The sequence below is a fragment of the Cyanistes caeruleus genome, chromosome 7 (genome assembly GCF_971803275.1).
Source record: "Cyanistes caeruleus chromosome 7, bCyaCae1.hap1.1, whole genome shotgun sequence".
Taxonomy (NCBI): Eukaryota; Metazoa; Chordata; class Aves; order Passeriformes; family Paridae; genus Cyanistes; species Cyanistes caeruleus.
The window spans coordinates 10,668,580-10,694,074 of record NC_141707.1 but is presented as its reverse complement, the minus strand read 5'-3'; the positions used below and the strand labels follow the sequence as shown (position 1 = coordinate 10,694,074).

The following is a 25,495-nucleotide window of genomic DNA, read 5'->3' as shown; positions in this document are numbered from 1 at the left end:
AACAAGCCAAATTTAAGGCAGTGTTTTGTTTAATTTGTTTAAGTTGGTCTAAAATGTCTTAGGTTTCTGAGAGAAAAAGCTTTCAAAACAGTATTCTGAGCACAGGGAGAAAAAGATGTCTTTAAGGAAAAAGGGGTCTAAAGAAAGAAAAAAGAAGCAAAGATAGAGGGAAGGAAAAGATACTAGGAAGTTTGAACCATTCAGAAGACTTCACTTTTTTTCTACTGAAGGCTTCAACAAGGCAGTCTTCTACATTTGTAATCGATGAGACATCTGTTACTTTTTGGCCAAGCATATATGACATCAGGACAGGAGAAAGCAAGTAGAGACAGTAAGAGGAAACAGAACTAAAAATACTTACAAAATATGTATCTAAGTTTGGAATAGCAACATGGTGGAATAAATAAATAAAACACATTTCTTCTGCATTTCATTAAGTGATGACTGGATTATAGAGAAGTAGAAGATGCCTTTAACATTTATAAGCTGGCATAAATAATTTATTTCTGAATGGAATTTTGTCATGAAAGTATAAAAACTACAGCATCATTGTTTTGATTTAGTTACATAATAGTCAACTGTCCCATGAAATTCTCTTAGAAGTCAAATTTCACCTTTTTTTTATGTATCCTCACAAGTGACCAAACCCAGGGCAAAACTGAATAAGCTTTGTTGTGTGGCATCAAATAAGAAATAACAATAGGATAAAAAAAAAAATAAAATGAAATCTTATTTCCACTCACACCCTTATCCAAGATATGGAGCTAACTTCCCAGAGGTAAAGGATGAATGCAACATCCATCTCAGCCTGACAGCCAGCAATTCTTAGTGCCTTGAACTGAATCATGGTCTACTGTAAAAGTGTGGAATGGCAGCAAGAATCTGTCTCACTTTACAGAGAAATGGAATACCTGAACTGCTTCCCTAACCTGAGCAGAGCCAAACATCTGCCCACAAATCCTTCTCCCTGCATGGATTTCCACTGACATCACTGGACCATGGAGGTAATCGTCTGTGCAATCAGATTTATCTGCAGGTTATGGGCCAGAGTTCATGTCTGCTGGGCTGTCTGGTTTGCTGTATTCATCTGGGAGACCTTTCAGTTTTGGAATGAAACTTCATTGCCCAGCCCCCAGATATTTTCCCTTCTCATTCTTCAACTGAATTTTTGGATGGAAAATGCCAAAGAGAACAAGATTTTCTCAAAGTCATACTTTGTGAGGCAAGACTTTGGTCTTATCTGATTCCTGCTGAAATGTTGCTATGTATATAAAAAGACAGTTCCATGAACAAAAAGATCTAAATTCAGATTTAAACTTTTAAAAAAATATTGAAGAGAGATGACAAATGCAACAAATACTCTTTCAATACTAGGCTTCACCACTCTTGTTAAAAGGCATCCCTGAAAGAAATTCTAGTCCTATTGTTCCTTCCTGTGTTTTCAGCAAAGTAGTAAATCAGAATGTGTTACTTGAAAAGTTAGTTAGAGAAGTCCAAGATATTTGATAGCATTTGCAGAGATTTGGCTCATACTTAAATTATATACTGTATTTAAGTATTTAAGAAAGAGATGCATGCCATAATACACAATAATTTCAAGTAGTATCAAGAGAGAGAAAGTATTTTAAGAAAATAATTCATTATGATTGTCATAAATTTGGAAAACAGTTTCTTAAATGACAAAATAATGCTTCAAGAAACCTTGTCTTTCCTTTCTCCTTAAAACCTCCACAACCAAAAAAAACTTCTTAAAAGCCACTCTTCAGGGTTGCTTACTTCTACTGCAGACAGAGTGTCCTAATGAGAGAAAAGATAATAAAAATGTTTGCCTTTGAAGATCTGACCAGTTCTACATTCCTGAGCATCTCACTTATGATTTTAGAGTGCAGAAGGCTTCCACAGGATTTTCTTTGAGCACTTCATTTCTCCTGCAGTGGAATATCACCAAGGAGTGTTTCTGTTTTCTTATTATGAATCTGATAATTTTAAGTAAGAAATAAGTGAGCAATAAAAAGTATGGCTGTATTTTTAGAGACAAAATAAAATTGCCAAAAGATAATCAGAATCTTGTACAGTGCATGACTTCTGTAGCACAGATCCCTTTAAAAAACACCTGGGTCAATCCAAATGCTTGCCTGAATGCTGCAAATTCTAGCATTCATGGATACTCTGCTTGACTCTTCTCCATCTCTCAGGAACTGCGCTGTGCAGACCTCTTGGAAGCAGGAAGGGCTACTGTGCAAGATATGAAGTTTACCTCTTGTTGATTGAGCAAACAGTACTTACATTTCTTCTGGCTCTGGACCACATCCAGAGCACTCTGGGTGTGTAACTTTGAGAGTTCATGCCCTAGTAGCTCTCTCCTTCTGGCACAGGCCTGGGTGACTGCTGTTCTGCAAGTGCTGCTCTTCCTGTCTCACTCCCATCTGGCCAACAAGTTACAGAGACTCAGATTGCCAGATTACAACTGTGTGTTGTAAAAGTGTGGTTTTTACATTTAGGTTGCTTGGCCAAACGTGTCTGTCATTCTTCAGTCACAATAACTGTGAAAGGTTGAAAAAACCAGAGAATAGAGGTAATGGTTATACTTGGCTGATGTAAGAGCTTTTCTGTCCTTCTGCAATGGTCACTTTTAATAGAAAAAAGGCAATAAAAGTTGCAGTGACTGGGAAATCACATGTAGAGGTAGACATTAGGCACAGGATTCACACTTGTGTTATATTTCAGTTCCTTACCATGCACACTGAAGAATGTCCAGCTCTGTGACTCAGCTCATGGTGAAGCAGAGGAGAACCAAGTCCATGTGAAGATGAAAACGAGGGGCCAATCTCTTCTCCTTTGCAGTAAAGAGACTTAATGAAAATTGCAGTGGTGCTGAGCAGGAGGCCATTGTGAAGGTTGAAATCTGTCTGTTCCACTCTGTTCCCACTCACATGGAAGAACAAAACTGCCTCATGACATCAGATCTGACATAACTATGTTGTCATGAGGCAGCACATCAAAGCAGCAGCTGTAGCTTCAGCCTGGTTTCCCCTCATGCTTGCTTCTGATGTACCCTGGGGGGTGGTGGGGGTGACTGAATGCAGAAAAATATTAAATGCTAAGAGAAATTTGTGATATTTATTTAGGATATTCTAAATGACAGAACCCTGGACTTCTTTTCTTGCTACAGATGTCTATTTTCACTCAAATATTTTAATATTAGTTGCTTGGTCTTTGTCATCTTCCATCTTGCTTCAGAGGAATTTCATAGGGCTTGCCTAGACCAAACATAAATCTTAAAGCCTCATTTCAAAGTGTCATTGTAACACCTAGCAAGACTGACTGCTGAAAGAAAGTACAGTTATTAGTGTATATTATAAAAAAACTTAACCAAACATGATAGATTCTCTGAGAAAATTTTAAATTGGGTTTGAATGTAGATAAGCTCAGAGTTCTTAGAATGTTATTCAATCAAATTTGGCCACCCAAGTAAGACTGAAATACTGAAAGGATGTGAACCAAAGTCCTTTTATTCCTTTCTCAACTAATTATCAAGAAAAGATAGGCTAATACAGAACAGATGCATGCATCTGTTCAAGTGTTAGAAGCAATGGCTTCTAACTTCTAAGTGTTAGAAGCAAATGGCACATTTGAGAAGCTAAATAAGAGAGAAGCTTGATCACTGTCCAAATACATGACCATACATGCCAAAAATCCAAAATGTTGAACAAAATTTTTGAGACAAACAATTTAATTGTAAACATCATATTGAGTAAATAGATGAGAGAAAGAAGAAATGAAGAAAAGTGCAGAGGAGGGAAGGAAACCATGATACTTAGCAACACCAAGAATGTAGCCAATGGCCTAAATTAAATGGTAGCTTTGCCTGTTTTACATCTGACATTTTAAATCTATATGTAATATTGAATTTAATCTAGTAAAATCAACTTTTGTTCCAAGTAGAAAGCTATGGAATACTTACATATGAACAAATTAGAAATAATTCTGATTTATTAAAAGAATGACTCTTGGTGTCCCACATGGCAGCTTAGAAACGTGTACTTTCCACAGAGAGACCTCATTTCAAGGAGAATAAATAATGGACCAACCTAAACACATTTAAAGCAGTATAAGTTACAGAAACAGAGACAAGAAATTTTTTTGTGCCCCTGAAGACATCTTTTCCAAGCTAGTGCATAAAAATAAGTGTTTAGTTTTTTTTTCCTTTTCTCACAACTTGACTTGCCTAACAGACTTTAGAACAAAAATATATTCAGGTAAAAACAAAAAAACCTAAAACAACCCAACAACAAAACAACTCCAAACCCACAACACCCCCCCCCCCCCCCCCCCCCCCCCCGAAATAGAAAATGCAGTGCTTGAGGAAAATGAATTGATGCTGGAACTATGAAGTAACATAAGTTACAAAGGAACCAAGAAGTCACTTCTCTCACTCTCTGTGAAATTGTTTGTATCTTGAAGTAGAGAACTAAGTCATAGAAATTTTGAATCTTGTTTTAACATAAATTTTACTTCAAACAGTCATAAAAGATTTCACTGGATTTTATTAGTGTCCATTGAAAGTATGAGGCCAATTTTGGACTAACAGCACAGTGTAAAAACAAAATTCAGCTAAGAGTTTTAGAGCTGCAGCAAAGAAAGTGGAACTGAGTTTGGATGGCAGTATCACTCCAAAAATATTTTTTTTTCAATATATATGGATTACATCAATATTTATTTTAAAGCAAACAAATTTTTTGAAATCCAAATTTAGTTGCAAAGCTCTATATTTATTAAGACTGATATGGACTATTGCCATTTTAAATGCCAGATGGGTGGATCTGAACAATTTTAGTGCCTTTTTCTTACATAATGATTTATAGAACTTAAGGCAACATTGCACTGACTTAAAGTTTTCTATAAATGTTTTTATAATATACACATTAATTTTTCATATCTACTACGCAGAGAGGACTACAAATAGAAAAACATTTTATTCAAATGAACATTATTCTCTCTGCAAAGGTGTCTTCTGGCTTGCACAAATGGCAAAGCTGTGGAGACTCCAGAGGGATTAAACCAAGAGCCTTTGGTATATAGAGAAAAGCACTGATGAGGCCCAAGGCAGGCAATGGTGAAAGTGTCTCCCTGGGGAAACAAAGGCATGAGTCCTTTCAGGCTGATAAGGAAATAATAATGATAAGCTTATCTGCAACACTCTACCTAACACTTGGAGCAGAGCCTTCCTTAGAGCTTTTAAAAATAAACCTGTATTAGCAAAAATCACAAGTGCTCTCCCACAGAAGACACCTGCATGCATATTCCACACAGTGGCAGGCAACTCTTCTGGCCTTATTTAAACTACCACAACTATTACAACTTTAAAGTTCTCAGCTTCCCAAGAACTTGGTATATGTGTTCCTAGAGCACACATTGAGCAGCAAGAGAAGAAGCAGCAGTTTGAATTCCTGGCACTGTTTCTGTTCTGCTGATATGGTAAAGGTTTGGTCTGCTGTGGTCCTGCCATCCAGCAGAATTCAGTACCCCAAAGTCTTCCAGCCTCCTCCTGACAGCAGCAGGCTAGGTACTGAGCAGCTCTTCCTAATGAATAAGTATTTCCTTTCTATTTCAAAAAAACCTCTTATCTTTTAACCAGGAATTACTGGAAAAGTAATTGAATCTCCATCTGTTACAGGGTTGTACAGGTTTACAACATTTTTGTGTGCTTTCAAAAAATGTTTTCTAATCTGTTCTTGCAGTTTTAAAACTAGTATTTGATATATGGGCATATGTAAAACACAGCCAAAATGGACAGAGCAGCTTACATTTACGAGATTACATTTTAGAAATTTTTATGTGCTTTTATCATATTACTCTGAAAGTAATCTTGTACATACTCAAGTAGTTTTATGCAACTGAACAGGCTAAAGTCCATTGTCATGCTTAAAGTTTGTTCATACTCAGAGCTGTCCTCGCAGTGAAATTAAAATTCAAAAAGATTTAGAGAAGTTCGAACAGCCCTCATATAAATCACACAAACCTCTCAAACTCTGTAACAAGCATTGCTCGTTCAGGAAGCTAAAGTGTTTATTTAAAGCTGCATGTACATACATGAAAAATTCAGACCATATTAAATATCCCATTTCATATCCTGCTTTGCTAATCAGTTATCAATCTTGGATGGATATAGCTGTTGATTTACTTGTTGAACTTTGCTTAAGACATTCCAAACTGAAGCTAATATCACAAGTAATAGAAAATATGAAAGACAAAAAAAGCAGACTTGACAAAATAAAAGTGCTCAGGACTTTGCATTTGCTTCTCAAAATTAGTCACACAGAAAGTGGTCTGATTCTCAAATCATGTTTTTCCTACACTTAGCCAAATCAACAATTTGCATTATTCCTAGTGTTCAGCATGTGAAGCAGAACACACAGATGTATGCCTGTCAGATTTTCCAGTGCAACACACAAATATTTTCCTTCCACAGAACTAGGTCCTTGACTCAGTGTCTTAGCAAGCAGACGTTATTCATTATAACACAACACAGATGTAATTCAGATTTCATTTACATTACTGTTGTTCAATGAGTCAAGCTGCACATTGAGATGAATAGAATTCCACATCCATAATATGTTTTATGGAAAAGAATGGAAAATTACTAAGGTTTTTTGAGGGTTACAGAGAAGGCTTTTGCAGCATGCCTAACCTAACTGCACCTCATTTATAGACCCTAATAATGCTGTTTTTATGTATTACTAACAGTACTGTGACATATTGATCATAATGTTGGAGATAAAAATGTGTTACCCTATGCAGCCCTTGCTATCATTGTGCAAGCAACAAGGTTGTTTCCTTTCCCTTGCCTCAAGACCATGGAATACTCTGGGTGGAAAGCTATTTTGGTTTTGCTTCTTTTGCCAAAGGCTTATAATAGTGATGGATGAAATAAAAACAAGAGGAGAAGTAGTAGTGAAACTACGAAGTATAAAAAGGTAAATCAATCTTTGTTTGTTAGGTAAAATTCCTTATATCCAGCAGAAGACTGCAGGTACTAATGTTTGTATTACCCCTTGTAACTTCTACAGCATAACTATCCTATAGTGGGTTTAAGGTATTGCCAGCCATGGCTTTGAGTAAAACTGGAACTTCAGCGCTGTTAAAGTCAAAGTAAACCATCCTTTATCCTCTGCTATTATTTGGGTTTGATTCAATCTGCCTTTAATCAAGGTCTCCTTGAACTAAAAGACTTTGAGCAAAGTAGAAAAATCTGAATTAATTCGTGAGGATTTGTGCCTAACATGACATCAGTATGTAACATAAAATAATTCACTTTCAGTGAAATTTCTAACATTTCTGTGCTTCCACTTGCAAGTATGTGGGTCAACATTCCTACAATGAAAGATATAAAAGGAATAGGGTTTGAAAATGACACTCCAAAACAGTTCTGAGAAGACAGACTACAGAACCCAACATCAACATTAAGATGTACACAACTGGGAGCAACGTGAGGCACAGCTGTTCCAGAGGTCACAGAAAGACTCATCACTTCTTTGAACATTAACTAAAGCTCCCTGAGCCTCAAACTCAAGGTACTGCATATCATCTGTAAAACAGAAACCACCACAGATGGTTAAGACTGTTTGAAAGGCTTTGTGGTGTGAGAGACTACTTCCAGCATGGAATTTGGAGGCAGCTGTGCTGCATCTCCCAAAAGCAGCTGCTTGCTCTCCATCTCCTGCCTCTACTGAAGGTGACAGATCTGACTCTAAGCTGCCCCAAAGTGTATTCCCACCCTCCAGCACATCAGGGATCCCACAGTGCACAGAGCTCCCTGTGAGATAGGTACAGTACCATGGGAAACTTCCCTGTGACTTAAGACAAATTGTAATTTTCATTCTATTTCATGCAATACAAATTCATGGAATTTCAGAAGGGGATGGAGGCCCAGAACAGTTCCATAAACACCACAGCACTAAATTTTACTGGTCTGAAGCCCAAAATATGGATTTTTTTTTTTCTGTGTGAGGACCAGGCAGTGTTAAGGGTTCTCCAGTACACCAGGCATCTCAGACTCAGTACTATCTTGTAGCTGCTATACTCAGGCCATAGGAATTGCAACCCTGAGGTCAAGCATTTACACCTAAGTATCAAAGTTACTTCATTTAAACCAAGGGGAATGATTTTCAGTCTCCTTGATTGATATGCCAAGAACAATAGCTGAAAGCTAAAAAATTTGAGCAGTTCAAAATTGTTCTGAAGAGTGAAAACCTGCCACAGGTTATCACCTTCAGCTACCAACAAATGTGAGCAATGTGTACAATGCACCAGATGTTCCCCTTCAGGTGCTCCAGGTGGGGGAAAGACAGGATTTAACCACATGTTCTTTACACTGGGAGGCTGAAGATGTTGTGAATCATCTCAAGCATAGCATGTACCACAGCTGGGAAGGATCAGCATTATTCCCAGGAGGGATTTGGGTCATCCTATCAGCAAGGATGTGGAAAGTGAATAAGGAAATGGTAATCTCACACTATCTAGGAGAGATAGTAACTCAGATGTGGGGAAGCACCTGAGTTACAGATCCATATTTCATCCTAACTATAGGCCAGTGAACAACATATGAGACTTCCTACTGAAGCTCATAAATGTAAGTGGATGGATAAAATAACCAAACCCACAACTAAAATTCCCCAAGATTCACAATAAAATAGACAATTAGTGAATTTATTACTACTATTAAAAGAAATCTTTAGAGAGATCTTATACCACTTTTCACTTAGAGGCACTCTATCCTACCTTCTCTATTTTAGCAGTGTTAATATTAAAAGTTCTGGCTACTTAAGCAGAGGTAATAATCCATAAGATGCTAAAACTGTCATAAGTAAGCAAAAGAAAATTAACTCTTCAAGACATCGGATTTTTTACGTTAAATTTCCATATTTGAAAAATGCTCAACACCACAACTGTCAACACATGTCCAAGCTGCAGACAGCATAATCCGTGAAATTTGGTCACATATAGCTAGCTTAATGTATGAAAAACAAATCCTGCCCACCAAAACCCTACGCTAATGCCCCTCAGGAGTTCAAATAGACTATCAAGCCCATCTCCACGTGTATCTTAAAATTCATTTAAATACTCAGAAATTGAGAAGTTAACAAAGAACCTTCATAACGGGTAAGACCTGCCTAAATCACCCCCGAGCCTTTGCATTAAATGGGTTATCTTTGAAATCATTAGAAAACTTAGCTACATTTTCAGATGTACAGACTAAGGTGTAACCTCTCAACACTCAAGGTTATTTCCAGAGGAAAGATTTGATGTAATGTTATTCTTCAGTCTTCCCTGGCAGATATTTTATAATGTAAGCCTATAATCTATCTTTATGGATTGGCAAGGGAACGTTAAGCATGCTGTTACCTTTTGAGGTTTAACCTATAAGGCCTAGTAGAAAGAAATTTTTTTCTTCAGGACCATTTATCTTTCATCAGACAGCTTCTGCAAACATGAAAAAGTGATGGCAGAAGTTCCAAACCTAGACTGTGTTTACTTCTCCTTCTTCAACTAATCTCATCTAAGGATTAGTCATAAACTGAAGGGGATCCTCTGTCACTCCAGAAATCTGGATGTCCTGAAATGTCTTCAGAGATTTTTAATTATAAAAATTAACCAAGATTAAGATTTCAGAGTTTTTACTTACTGAACTAATGTGGGCTAAGTGGTGGCCATCTGCCTTTTTGTGGGAGGTTGCCTTTTCATTTCATTCATGAAGATACATTGCCCTCCTGTTGTACTCTTACAGAAACTGTGTATTTGGCCAGTGGATCACAGCTAAATACTATATTCAAGATAAAAAAAAAAAAAACCCAGGGAAAAATAGGCTTCAATCATAAAATAAAAATTCTGTATCAGATCAGAACTCCAACTACTCTGACTTCCATCTCCCATACTTGCTGGTGTAGCTTGCTTCCAAGAAAAGCATAAAGAATTCTTGCAGAGCAGTTACAGAATAACAAACCATCAAATTAATCTCTCCTCTTGATTTGACATTGCCAAATCTTTGTTTGTATATGACTGCATATAATTCCTTCCAAACCTTGTTTCTTGTTGTGCTGTATTGTAAATGTTTTGATAGCTGTAATTTACTTCCAAGAGCAATTGGAAATATCTATTGGAAGTAGCTATCAATTAAAGTCTGTGATAAGTTTATCATCCTTCAGTATGTTTCTTCCTGATATTTTAAGAACAACATTTTGGGAAGCAAATGAAAACATATAAATTCAGCATATTGAAAACTGTCTAGGACAAAATGTCATTAGTAGCCCTTCCTGCATGCCATGCATGTATAGCTGAATAGAATGGCAGTGGGTGCTCCCATTTTGAGCACTACACCTAGCAGAATAATTAATTCACTAAGAGCCTACTTTCAGCATTTATGTATAATCAATCTTGACAAGTGTTTCTGGAATTCTTAGAGCATTAACAGTTTAACAGTAGAAAGGAGAAAAATATGGATATTTTTATTTTTGTGAATGTATCAGATGATTCTCTATAATAACATAATATTAAACAATCTGCTAAAAGTCATAGGTATCCTTCTTTCAGCTGCTTCTCTTGTATTGCAACAAGCAGAGCAAACATGTTGGTTTGAACCCCACTATTGTTCTCCACCTCAGTTATATTTCCACTGCCTTCAGTGGGCACTCTAAAGAGGGCTCTGTCCTGCCACTCACACTAAAGATGTTGGACTCTATGATGTCATTTTTGAACCCAGTTATAGGTAAATATTTATATTTTATCAGCTGCAATATTCTTTTACATTGACTTTGTGGAGAAGAGTGAGTAAATTTGGTATAAAGGCATGTCAAACACCATGAAATTTGATGAAAGAAAGCTCAATTCTTTCAAATTTTCCTGCATAAAATACAGAATGAAACTTACGTACCAAATGAAAGGATGAAAAAAAATTAATTAGTTGCAAAGTACAATAGTGTATATCTACATTTCCATGTAAAAATGAAGCACACACTGACTCAGCTAATGTGTTTTCGGAGTATCATCCAAAGTAATTGATTAAAGCTATCAGAATTACACACCTGTGTCTTTCAAACAGACTCCTAACCTAAAAGTTGTACCATTAATTTTGTCAGAGACATGTTTGGGCTAAGGACTCACAAAGCAGGCAGATAATTTGATACCTGAGAGAAAGGAAAGGGTGAAATATTCACAGCAGAATATCCTCTCACCGAACTGCAGACCTCAAAGGGAAAGCACCTTGAGCTCCTGATACTCATCTTGGGTCTGATCTGAATGAGCCTCACTGCTTAAAAGTGTTAGAATCTGCAAAAACATATGGACAGACATATTAAAGAGACACTGCACACTAAGGGCCTGACATTTTTGCAGACTGTATTGCAAACCTTTACTATTTTAAGATAAAAACTAACTAAATTTCTGATGGGTTTTCCTTCATTCAGAAAGAAATCTGAATAATCTGAAGTAGTTAGAGATAGGTATGAAGTGAAGAGGGTGACTCACTGCAATGGCATAATGGTTAACAACTGTCATTTTGGAGCTCTGAAGATCCTAGTGATAGGAATCTGAGTGCTACTTGTTTTTTCTTTCAACATAAACAGATGGGATACATTACAACGTGTTTGGATTTACTCTTGTGAAATCAGTTTCTTTAGAAACCTTTCTTTTTCCATTGGCTGACAGTCTCCTTCTTTCTGTTCACATGCTTTGGCCTTTCTTTTCTTGGGTTGCTTAGTTGATTTTTTAAAAAAATTAATTTATTTTCCATCAAATCCCACTTTCTCCCCTCATTTCCTAAAATGCTTTAAACGATCTCCAGATCTTCTAACCTGGACTCTACTTATTCCAACATTTTTTTGTTGCCATGTTCCTTAGGTTTAAATGAAGTTTTAAGGAAAGAATTTAGAAAAGCAAGTAATGTAGAAAGGAGTCCACAAGAAACAAAGAGTTTAATCCCAGTTTAATCATGGTACCCACAGAAACCAAGAGTATGCAACAGTAGAGACTGGAGAGGAGTAAGCTCCATTCTTTTCTCTCTCCTAGTGATCCTTAGAGGTTGTACCTTTGAGATGACCCTTCTCTTACTTTTAAGATTTAACATTCACACCCTCTTCTCAATCTCTCAAAGCACTCCGATTTCATAGAAAATTATCGTGCACTCCCAATTTAAGATTGGTGCCAAAGCTTTCAGCTGCACCTTGTGTTGTTGCCCTTGTTTCCCTGTACTTCAGAGTAAAACATCTCCTTTCCACAAGCATGAACAGGACTTAGGTGGCCTGCCAGAAAAGTGCTAAGTGAAGTAGGTTTGGATCCACTAATAAAAAAGGAAAAAACACTCATAATAGCTTGACGATTGTTTTCTTTTTTCTTTAGTGAACTTGTTCTCCTCCAAATCCAAAGAATACCTGTTTATCTACATAATTTGCTATAAAGTGTGATTGCTGCCACAGTAGATCATGAGAACTTTCATCTCTAAAAGGAAAGCAGATGAATTCTGAACACTGTTTCTGCTTTGCCATGTGACACAGAAATTGTTTCTCTCAATAATTCTAAGATATTTTTTCATGATTAAACAAAAAACCCTGCCTTTTTTTTATTATTATTAATTTTATTAAGCATTCTTGATAGTCTCAAAATTTACCTAACAAAAAACTGGGGTTCCTGATAGAAATTTGTAAACAAATTTCAGTTACATAAAATGACAAAGTTAAGTTCAAACATGAGGGTGGAATCAGTCACCCACACTGGCCAATGGGTCAATTCAATTGACCTTAGGGGAGCATGATATAATCTGTAAATTGTCATTTTAGGAAAAAATAACTTAGCTTGTGAGAAGATTAATTAGATTTTAGAATAAAATGAATGTATAGAACCAATAATTACCTCTTCTAAAAAGGTAGTTCATTCTCCTTTATTTCTGAATGCTTCTTGGTGAAAATGTTTAAATACATTTCTATTAATAAATTATGACTCCACTGAAGCAGTAGATTAGATATAAAAGAAAGAAAAACTGAGTCCCTGTGGTCAGAAAAATGTGTATATTGTAGAAGGGCTGCATGTCTGGTACAAGAGTGTTTGCTTATCAGGTTATGATATTGCTAAATTGATGCTTCATTTTGTGATATTTTTATTCCTTCCCATGTCCCCTCCTGTTTGGTTTTGTCTTTTCAAAACTCTAGGTATATTTCCCATCTTAAAATCACGTTAAGTTACCCAAAACTGACAGGACTTAAGCATAGCTATTCTGTATAACTCCACCTTCAAAATAATTCCAAATATTTCTAATTTTACATATTTAAAATAGTGTTATTCTTATAACGTTAGTGTTTTAAAGAAGTATCTTTCAAGTGAAATAGATTTGCACAATTAACATGAATTAATAGGAACAATTATGCCCCCTAAACACATTTGTGGAACAGCCCCTAGTGGAAAATAAGAATTAGAATGCATGACTGTATTAAACAAGAATTCCCATTTTGCCATGTTTTGCTCCACCTATTTTTATAGCTATTATCTATTTTTATAGCTGTTTAAAAATAAACACCGCTTGTTTACTATAATAGAGAAAAATAGAGCAACCCAGAATAAAACAAGAATAATAAAAAAGGCTAGATAGTTTGTATTCAAAAGTGTAACTCTGGCATGCCAACATGAGTACAGTTGCTTTTTCTTTTCCAAGTTCCAACTGGCTATTCTGGAGAAGCGTGTCAATGTAGCATCTTACAGAGGACTACTCAGAGCCACGGAAATCATACCAGGTAAGACAGAACCAACCAAACATCCATTAGATATTTGCACTCTGGATATCATATTCATATTCATATAACCATATGCATCATCATATACATGGATATCCACATATATTGTATTATCTACTTACATATCAACTTATGGTTGCTTTTTGCACTAGTAGATATTTATGTCATCCAGGCTGCACAGTTGGGATTTAATTTTTTCCTTTCCTTCCCTTAATTTCTAAGCATCACTGTCTTCATTCTCAATAAGCTTTTGTTAGGATTGCTTTCCAGTTTTACCAAAGTACTCGGATTTCTTCCTTTGCACACATGTGGCTGTTTTGGCCCCTTCTTTCCATTCAAGGCTGTTATAGACCACTTAGACTCTAAAACATTATATTATAGTTTCCTGATGAGAAATTTAATGCTCTGTGATTATTTCTGCAATTTTATTTTACTAGTTATGCAATTTTACTTCTTTTTTTTGGTAGCAATTTGCAACTGAGAGTATGAGAAGATTTCTGCATATCCAAATGTCTGCAGAAAATATAAGACTATCTGAAGGAAAGATGGCCTGAATTCCAAGGACAAGTACCACAACAAATAACACGGGAACAGAGGTTGTAAGCATCTTGTTTTCCCTTGGTTCATGCCTGCACAGCACTTATGTATATTGCTAATGTGAACCATGCTAATTCATATGTGTTTGTAAGACCAGCCCTTTGGAAAAATGCAACATTCCTAAAGGTCTATTATCTGAAATGAGCTCACCACAAAAATACTTCAGCTGCTTTTATCTTAGTAGGGAGGAATGGCTAGAGCATGGCTTTGATAAGGTCCTTCTGAAAAGATGACTAATCATCACCAGCACCAATCTTTATTCTTAGTTGGATTAAATGGCTTTCTACCTGTTTCCATCCCCTCCTCAGTTCAAGAAGTTTTTTTTCACTGGAGTCTGGGACTTTCCACAGATATCACAGATCCATTACATTTTCATTATTCTTCCTTTCTTGCATGCCAAATAAATGGAAATTTGGACTCATTTTTATATAATACCTTCCCCAGCTGTCATTTATGAATCTTTTTCAGAAGACCTGTGTATGTTTGCTTTGAAATCAGTATTTTATCCTAAACTCCCATTAGGCTTTCCCTCAGGTCAACATATCATAATTTTCATTTTTGTCAAAGCTATGCCAGTTTGCTCATGCTTTAGAAAATTCATGTTGCTGTAACTTCTATGACCATTTTTTACAAACTTAGATAGTGGTAAATTTTTAAAACCTAACCCATTCCACCACTTTTGCATCCTGTCATTTGATGAACTTGCATATGACATTTCTACAGATTGTATTTACCAGTGCTCTCGTTTAGTCTAAAGATAGTCATTCCAGTGTTATTTACTTATTTTCACACCTGCTTTCCCTTCACTCTGAGTCTCTCTTCAGCACTGTCTGTATTCTACACTTGCAGAAAGGTTGTGAGGCCTGACAAAGTCTAAATGAGAAGGCAATGACATTAACCTTCTACATTTAAGTAGCTTTCTTTGGGAAGCTGAAAATTTCTGTTTATTTTAATCACAGCTGATTAATTCTGATGTAGGATCAAAGAGCTACAGTGACTGACACTGACACACAGAGAAGGCATAAACCTGCAGGCACCTGTATCCATCTGACTGGCTGTCCTGATCATGGCTGCATGGTCCTGCTGTCTCTCAACTCTGCCGATCCTTGCTGACAAGGCGTGAGTCTTCCTTGACTTAGTTCAACATGCAACCAGCTTGTGGGAAATCTCAGAGGAGGGATTTCTTGGAAACTGGAATGAGAGTAGAAGCACAGCAGCCAAGAGTCAGACTGACCTAGCTTTAAAAACCTTGCATTTTACATGTGAAGAGGCTGTGTGAGGTCAGCCCTGTGCTGTCTGTCAGCTGGAAGCAAAGCAACATCAGTCCACAAAGTGAACAGATCTCATGGGTACTCCATGTCTAGCTCTATATAAAACAAAAATGACTTTGTTTAAGTAACTCACAGTTTTTAATTTTTATTTCATAACCTAATATGTTCTACATCCCATAAATCCTGCTCCTACCATTTATAATGTGTTGTAACAGAATTCTGCAAAATTTTAAGCAAGAGAAGATTTTGCTTGTTGTGGTATTTTGCAATCTCCACTAACTTTAATGTCATTGTGTTGTTCCTTAGCAGTGTTTGAGTTATGTAAAGAATGCATTTCTGCATCTTATGCTTCCTTTTTGGAAGTCATTACAAGCAGCCAGCGGATGCAAAAGGCATCCTCTCTTTACCAGGGAACAAATTGTTATTGATGGACTACTGGAGGAAACCAAATTCAGGGCTGGATTATTCTCAGCAGTACTTGAACCAGTTTGTATTTTTTTTTTTTCATTCTTTAAATATCTCAAATGACAAAACTTCATCGCTTTCTGATAATTATTCTACCATCACTAAAAGAACCCAAACCAGCGCTCTAAAAGGCTAAAAAATCAGAGACTTTTGATTTCATCCTGAGATCAAATAATTGATTATGGATGCTCACAACACTTCCATAGCACTCATCCTTTGAGCCACCACAAAAGAATTTTCAAATTTTGGGGTTTGGCTGACCTTGTGAAGTTTACAAGTTGAGCTCATTTCTCCTCTTGTCATCCTTTTGACAAACTGCTCTCCAAGAAGCATAGTAATGGTGTGATAACTCCAAGAAAGCAATCAAGAAAGCACTGTAGAATTTTTCCAAACAAGCACAAACCAACCTAATCTGGAAATGAAGCTAATAAAAATTAAAGAATTTTTTTTTCCATACAGCTGTGTTACAGTAGAGGGTCACTTACTTTGTAAAAATACTCTTTGTGCATAAATACCAGCTTTGTTAAGCATCTCCAGTCTACAAGAACCATAAACATGCAAAATGAACATCAGACACATATATTTCATTTTCTTGACAGTTTTTAAAACTCTTTCTCCCTCCAGATCATCTCACAGAAAAAGCAAGCTTTTTAAAAACAAAAGCCTCTTTTGAATCTATTATTTTCTCTTCTATCAAGTTAAAACAAAACAACAAAAATCTCCCCATGTCCTCATCTAAAATTGGGTTTAAAGGCCAATTCAAAACACATTTCCCTCTGTGGTGCCCCTCACACCGATGTTTTAGTTTCTAAGGGCTGTCTGGAGCTATTTTCTCCTGTTTCAGATTATGTCTGTGTGGCATTTGCTTTGCATTTTGAAGAGAGGCCTGACTAAAGCCAAAGAAAAAAATCTGTCAGAACTGTTCCAGCAATGCACAGCATTACTGTGCTGCCCTTTGCCAACCTGAAGCCAGTCTTGCTGACCACTGGGGAACATTTGCAGGCTGATCTCTGCTCTGGGGAAGTAACTGCACTCCTCCCACTTATGCCAGGACAAAATGCAGGAATGAGCAAGGGACTCACTGCAAACCCTCATCCAGTGTCACCCAGGTCACAGCTCTGCCTGCTTTCCTTGCAGAGCTGAAGAGGGGGAAGTGGTGAGGTGGTCAAAGGTTAGTGCCTGGAACTGTCCACAGTGTGATGTGAATGCACAGAAGTTTTATGGACCTTCCTTGGCAAGGGTCAGGCAGCTGTGCTCACATCCACTCCTTCCCTTAGTGAGGGCTCATTTTTATTTTTTCCTGATGAGCTATAAGAGTGACTTAAAATATCAGTTTTCAGCTTACAGTCAAAGTAGGATAATTCAAAGAGCAGCTGCCAGCAGTTTTACTTCATACTGGCCCACACCTAATCACTCTGTCATACCAATCTTCAAGAAATGTTTCAGCCAAGAACTTCAGGCCCACACCTGTTGGCTTAAACTACTACAAAGATGATTTACACTTGTTTTTACACAGTGGCTTCTGCAAAAAATTGTGCTTCCTAACATGATTGTGCTTTGAAAATATATTCCAGCCTGCATCACATTTGTACTGAGTTTCAATGGATTGATTAATAGGTGGAGAGTGATGCATGGTCACAGCAGCCAATGGCTGTGCAGAGCTGTGAGTTAAGCTTGAAGGGTCTTGTTTAACAGTTTTAATCATTAGCCAACACTCTCAGAAGCTCTAATTTACATAAATTAAAATTATCCATATAACAGTGCACAGTTTCTTGAACACTCTTAACACCTTATATCAAGGATATTTTCCTGACAATATAGCGGTGGGAAGCACAATTCATTTACGATGCTGGTGCAGAAGTACAGTACTGCCCTGAACACAGGCTTACAAACACACACCCAGACCAGACCACTAACATCATCTTAATCACATTTGCACCGGGTGTGCCACCACACAGTTCCACTTTTGGAAGTTTGTACAGTTCAAGCTACTTAGGTAGAAATCATCTAAGACTGAACTCTCTCACACTAGTGTGGAAGCATAATAAGGAACCATCTTAGACAAAACACTTCTTTCACTTCTGAAAATGAAGTGAAGGAGAGGAATAATGCTTATTCTTTGAAAGTTTTTCAGATCACCAAACTAAAGAACAAAATATGGTAATTTGACAGGACGTGGCCTAATGTATTTCACTTTTCTTCTGAAAACCCACCAAAGTTTGGTGAAGACAGAAACATCTCAAACACTGAGCCTGCACAAGCTTATTAGTGTTTGTTTCATTGTCATTACTCCAGAGACTCCATCTGTCCTGGAATCTGTCCAAAGATTCAATAGGCATCCTCTGCAATCAGAGCTGTGGGTTGCACTGGTCTCTCATGGCACTGAAACGAAGATCTTTCACTGCCGTATTTTCAGTTATTCATATTAGTCATTGAACTAGTATTCCAAATAATTTGTTGTAATCCTTATTAAACAGTTATCAACACCTCTGCAAGCAATGAGGTGCTCAGCATGGCCTGACAGATCTTAATCTGTGCACAGCCTGATGAAGAGGGTTCCCACGTGCTTGAAAGTCCCTGTAGCATCAAGAAAACATGAACTACTGAAAACATAAGTGTGGCCCTTAATGGTTCTGTGCTCTCTTCTTCAGGAAAGTATGGGAAGATTTACAGAGACCATCTGGATCTAGTTTTGTTCTTATCAAGCAGCAGAGGCTTGTGGAGTTTTTTACTTACTTTCTTTCCAGCTCTCTCTGAGTGACTCATCCACAGATTTTTGTCCTTGCCAGAATGTGTTTCCATTGAGCAGCGCATGAATGCGGGGGGGAGTGGGACAGAAGAACAGCTCAATTTTATCTCCAGCTTTGTATGTTTTCTGCAACAAACCTCACTGTTTTAATAATATATCAAAACACCTTCATTTAGCTTTTCTAAATAATATTTGAGAAAGTTTCCAGAGACATAGAGATCATTCAGGAAATACAGAAATGGGTCAAGACAGAATTGGGTTGAGCAAAGTTATTTAAGTAAAAGGGACTTCAACTTACTGAGAAATTTTTTGGGGGATAATTCATTAGGAAAAAGGAATGAATAAATTTTTAAATTTAAACACCTTGATGAGCTCCCACTTGATGAGAGTCAAAGGAAGAAAGTTTTGGATGAAAATGCACAGGAAGGGAAGAGGAATTAAAAATTAAATGAAAAGTGACCAAGGTAAAGTTAAAAGACATTTACTCAGTAGAAAATACTAAATACTATATTGATGGAAAAAGTTTCTTATCCTCACACATAGGAAGTAAAAATGGCTTGTCATCTATGGATCATAAGATTTCAGTCACTTCTCAAAGCTGAAACATCTCCATAGTTAATAACTTTTGCAAAAAATAACAGTAAAGAGGTAGAACATGGAAAAAAAATATTAAGGCAATTTATACTGTATCTCATATAGGACCTACATAGAAGGCTAGAAACATATTCTAACATACTCTAAATGGTTACTAAAAATTATAAAAAACAGTTACTGATGTCAACTACCACTATAAAGGACATTTCAAGGGAAGGAAATTTTGAAGCACTTAAGAATTTTCTTAGTGGGAGGTAAAGAAATCACTAATTCTAACAAGGGATCAGTTTGGTTTGTCCTGAAAATGGGGCCATTCATGTGCAGAGACAGGATGTAGCATCCTCAGCAGAGGTTTATACAGGGTAAATCCCTCAGCTACCTTCCCAGTGTGCAGTGAGAGTCACAGATGGGTATGGATGCAATGTTTGACTATATTGATAGAGCAGCAAACTACTCAGGGAGCACTGTAATTGCACACAGCTGAACTGTTGATCCTAAACCTGTATTATTTGCATTTAAAAAATAGTTAATAAAAAGCCCATAGGACATAATGTAAGATTTTTCTTGTCAAGCTTGACAGCAAACACAAGTCAATGCTACCTGGCCAAGATATTCCAAACTACCTGATTTTTCAGTTGCCAAAGTTGACATGAATAAATGACATGATTTGCAGGAGATGCTGCTTACCGGCCTCCTTAAGATCAAATTGTATAAGACATGAACTTAGTTTTCCTTTTATCCTGCATTTTCATACACACGCACAACATACCACAAAAAACCCAAAGTAACCAGCCAACCAAAAAATCCAACAACCAAAAAACCCAACAAAAAACATGCCTGAATGCTTTGCAGTAGTCATGGAACTGTTTTGGAGAAAACTGGAATCGAGTCAGCCATTTGATTCAGAAGTTTGAAAATTAACACCTTTTTGAACAATTCCCACTACTATTACCGTACAATTTACATAGTGATACAAGATTGATATGTTATGAGAGAAAAATCACTCTGCAGGGTAGAGCAGAATTCTTTCAAGCCAGATATCCCTGTAGCTGGCTCTTTTGTGCTTCTAAAGGGAGTTTCCAACTAACAGATGGCAATGATTTAATAACAAGCATGTGACTGGGCAGATAAAAGGAACTGGCTGTATCTGCAAAGGATCCTATGAAGCTACAACTTCTGTGCCTGGGAAGATCTCTGCCTAACACCAGCAATGCTCGCCTGACTGTCCCTGCTGCCAATCATTTTGTGTCATCACCAGGACTTCATTTAGCTTGGCATGTACTGGGGACATGTGTTGGAAACTTTTGGAGAGCTGTCTCTTCCTTTTGGCAAACTTTATGCTACCACCACCACTGAAATGTGAAACGCTCTGTCTAAATTATATACACGCATACAAAATTGGTGGGACTAAACTGGGAGTAGGTCTGAGAGCACAGTTTTGGAGACAAGAGCTTTACTGATGACCAAACCTCTGGGAACCGCAAAGCAGTCTGCACAGTAAAGTGCTAGGCAGGAGAGGTGTTGCATTTTTGGAGATAATAAGGCCTCTTTAAATTAATTAGGATTTAACAGGGGTCACTGACACTGGAAGGGTTAGAACCCTCGCTTGGTGTAGCAGCTGCTCTAAGGAATGACTTGTTATTCTGTATCAGCTGTGTGATGAGTCTGCCCGGGTCACAGCATACGTTTTTTAATCCAAAGACTCTGGCCTAGTACACTGCAGCTGGCTTGAGAACATTTCATCTTCTACCGCAATTGCTGAGAAGGAAAATTGTCCTCACTTTGGCTAATGACTGTAAAACCTTGGTTCCAGATAACTTCCCTTGCTTGGACAAAAAATTGTTCTTTGCTTTTACAGCATTTATTTGGAAATGTACAAAATTTGTCAGGCAATACCACAATGTCCTGCAGCTCTATTTTCACACGGCATCAAACTGAGGCCTCCCTCATTTTGAGACAAGGTTATAAATCGGGTATGGACAAGCTGCATGAATATCCATAGGTACACAAAATTCACCTTATGTATTTTCAAGAGATAAAACTTTAGTTACTGAAAATAGATAAGTATTGCTCAGCCACTGTGGTGGCCAAATGCACAGAGACGGTTGAATTGTTTTAGTTTCTCCCTGTTTCCATAATTCATCTTTTCTACTTCTGACATCTTCCTCCGTATTTTTCTTGAGAGTTTTTTTTTTTTTTAGTTATATATATTATTGTTCAGTAGAAAGATTATGATTAGATTTGTCATTCTTACAAACTCATACATTTTAGCATAATTTTAAATGACCCATACTTACATAGCCTTTTTAAAATTCTATGAGTAATACACAAACTTTTTAAAAAAAATTGTTTCCCTGCCTTTGGCTGCTTTGTAAGGAATATTTGTCTGTATTTTTTGACATGAAGTGTTACAGTAAAGCAACTTTTTCCTTTCAGAAAATGTTATTTTCAGACAGGTTTTGATGGTATTCTACAGATGAGGTTTATTCATCTGTACATCTACACTACTCATTTTAGAGGTAGGTAAACAAGAACGTTGAAGCTCTCTTTGTCTACCCATGCCAGATACAATAGTAAAATATTTTATATGTACATACAAGTGACATGTTTTTGACAGAATAGTTCTTCAAAGAAGGAGAATTTGCTTTGGCCTTTGAGCAAGACCTACACTAAGAGGTTACAAAGATTTTCTTTTCACTGATTGATTCATTAGAAAATCACCATTCCATCTGACTGACCAGCCAGTAGAAAGGAAGCTGTGTTTTTAAAAAATATAACATAAACTTTTCCATAAAACCACACTAAATAATTTGAGTCCCAATAAATAACAATACTTTAGGTGCCTCTCTCTATATGTTCCTGATGAGAACCACTGCAAAGTCTCTTGCATCTGGAACACAAAATGCAGCTGCTTTCGTTGCTGCTGCTGACTCACCATGGAATGGCTCCCAAGAGGAACAACTGTAATACAGGGAATCAGGAGTCAGCAGGGCAATCAGGAAAGATCACTTTTGGGATGTGATTGCTGTACTCCGTGTACTCTCACATTCAAAGGAAGACAATGTTTTACTAGCTGCAAGCACCTTGCCAACAGATCCCTTTGTAACATTTTGTGACAGTTCTTAGGAACTGCTTGATTACAAAGCCTGTGCTTAATCCCATGGGCATAAATCCCAAGGCCTCAGGCAAGTATTTGCTGGTTTTGGCAAACTTGTAGTTTGAAGCAAGAAGTTCACAAAACAGTCTTCTGAGATTCAGAATATCTTTAAAAATGCAACCAGCTGATTAATTGGTGAGTGTCCTCTCTGCACAGGCTATTCTTATGGATCAAAGTCAGACACTGTACCAAATCCCAGCCAAGGCATGTCCTGCAAAAGTGTTCCATCCTCCCACTGTGTTCTCAGGCATCACTTGGCCACCATCATTTTGTGTCTGCACAAAACAGTCAGAAAGGCTGCAGTTGCATCAGTCCTCGATGACCCCTCCATTATACACAAATATTGGGAAGAAAAAAGTTAAATTCTCCTGATTTTAAACATATTTGTAATGGTTATCAGCATGTCCCAGTTTAAATCTGCTCATTGTAGTCAAGCATAAGAAATCACACATAAGAAATCTCTGTGTCAATTTATGCTCATAATTCCCACAGCAATGAAATTCTGCAGATCTTCAATTATTGGGCAAGATCCAATTCAGGCAAATCATAACCAGCAGACTGTTATCACCAAAGATGGAACAATGACCTCTTCATGTTGTTACTCCATGCAGGGGGTGGAGCTTCAGGCTATTCTGGTGAATATAAACACCTCGTGTGGTCCAATACCCAGACCAGAGAAGAAACAGATGTAAAATCTATTTGTGCATTTAATGCAGGGATGCAGATTTTTGTGACTTAGGAGGAGCAGAGATTTTTTTCAGGTTAAAGTTACTTTATATTTGAATTTATATTTAATCCCTCAAGATTTTTAAAAATTCAGAAAAACCTACCACTTAGTTTCAAAACTGGATGTTTAAAAATAGAAATAAAAATTAATTACATCTTCATTTAGAAAGGAAATTCACAAATATGCACATTTTTCTTCTCTAACTTTTTCCATATTTAGGACTCCAGATCATTAGGTTAGTTAGTACCACATTTCTGTGGCTTGAAAATGTACAAGTACAGGTCTTAGAAGAAGAGGGTGATGACACAGGAGACTGGATAATACTATATCATATTCTGAGAACTTTAAAGAAACCAAAACTTAAGTGCAGAACCCTACATGAGTACAAGTTGCTGCTGGCACAGACAGAACACAGGAGGTGAAATAACAATGCCATCCTGAGGAATTCACAGCATGGATTGCATTGCATAACTGAGAATTCCAATGTAAGTGAACAACATCAGTTTGGACAAAATACTGCAATATCCAGTCTGCACAAGTCTGAGACACAGAAACAACTCAAATCTCCCCAAATATTTACATTATATTTATTTCCTCTACTATCCTTCTATTTTGTTTCTTGGAGAATGCTTCCTCTACAGAAACTGCACAATCAGAAGGTGATTGCAAGAACTTTTGGAAAAATATTTTAATTCAGAAAAAAAAGAAATATAATGCAATTACCACATTGCAGACAACCCATTACATCAAAAGGGAAAGTCTGAAGCAAGAAGCTGAATTCCCTGAAGAGTTACTGGAAAACACACAAGCCAGACATATTCCCATTTGGGATGTGAAAGGGTTTGCAGTGCGTTCACTGCCAGAAAGGGAGTATCTGACAGAACGAATGAGGTGTTCCCTAGCAAAGACAACCACAGTTAATCACTAGAATATTTTCCTGACTATGAAATAATAATGTGGTTTTAAAATATCCAACTGATAATGGTAATAACAGCTTTCTATTTGGAATATGCATGGTTTTCATGCGAACAAGCAGAATAATTCTTCATAGGTCTTTAATTTTATAGCAGAGATACATTTATATGTGTGTGTGTATGTGTGTATAAGCTTCAGAGAAATACATCACCATTATTTGAATTTTTTGGAAAAATGATGCATATTTAAGACCCTGTAAGCTCACAAGATGATGTTAAAAGATATCTTGATGGGAGGAAAAATCTTTCTACATCATGGTTTGAGCAAACAGAATGTGCTGCCTTCATACACAGAAGGCATAAACTTCTAGTAGTAATTTAGCCTTTTACACACTTGACACCATGCCAGTTGTATCTTGGTATTCCTCTTATTGGCATCCTTGCCATTTACATGTTGTTCCAATCCTTTACTGTCCCCAAAGTCTGACCTGGCCCTAATGGTTTTAGTGAGAGCTTTGCCACTGAATTTAGTAACCACCTGTTTTTTTCTCTTTAGAATTTTTAAGAATTTTAGCAATTTTAGTACTCCTGTTTCTAATAACTTTTACTGCCCATCTTACATTTCCCATTCCCAGGATCATTTCTGGTGGAATCAAGGAAACTTCCCCCTTTCTCTTTCCCTCAATACTGTACATATTTTTCAATCTTCATGAATTTCTCACTGTCTTCACTCTGTCAATCTCAGCCCATTTGTAGCCACCTTTCTGACTATAGAAAATTTCTCTCTGTCTCACCGAAAGGCTTTGCAGAATGTCCAAGATGCAGATATTAACTTGTTTTTGTCTCACCATTTCTGATGTTTGTATTTGCCTAAATCCATCTCCCTAATGTGTTTTAGATTCAGATAAGCTCCTTCTGCTTGTTTACAGAGCAGGTGGAACATGCAGCTTTTTCATCACAATATTTATGAAATCCTTACATTAATCTAGCAGTTTACAATTTCAGGTTGTTTACATTTCACAAAAACCATCTTATTTCACTTTTTTTCCCAGAAGTCTGTATTGTTTTTCCTTAACCTGGTCTTTATTTTCACAGCTCTTCTATAAAAACTCATTGCAAAGTACTGTGAAATTTTGTTTGGTTTTGACTGTGTCTCTACAGTTCAGCACCCCATAGGATACATTCATAGGAAATATTACAGAATTGCTGATGAACTTTATTCTCTTGAACATAACCCTCTTTA

General features: G+C 36.9%; 1 long non-coding RNA gene across 3 annotated transcripts in view; it reads right to left on the bottom strand.

Annotated features, from left to right (window-relative positions):
- LOC111931915 (uncharacterized) overlaps positions 1–25,495 on the bottom strand; it is an 83,683-nt gene that overhangs the window by 23,527 nt on the left and 34,661 nt on the right. The window contains exons 3-10 of one of the 3 annotated variants that reach the window (XR_015289499.1): positions 18,848–18,986; positions 16,373–16,535; positions 15,413–15,566; positions 11,184–11,325; positions 9,686–9,823; positions 3,965–4,091; positions 2,736–3,324; positions 2,287–2,543 (exon numbers count right to left, since the gene is read on the bottom strand). The exons of the other annotated variants lie outside the window; for them this stretch is intronic. This is a non-coding gene — a long non-coding RNA (uncharacterized LOC111931915). The remainder of the gene's footprint in view (positions 1–2,286; positions 2,544–2,735; positions 3,325–3,964; positions 4,092–9,685; positions 9,824–11,183; positions 11,326–15,412; positions 15,567–16,372; positions 16,536–18,847; positions 18,987–25,495) is intronic. 3 annotated transcript variants of the gene reach the window in all.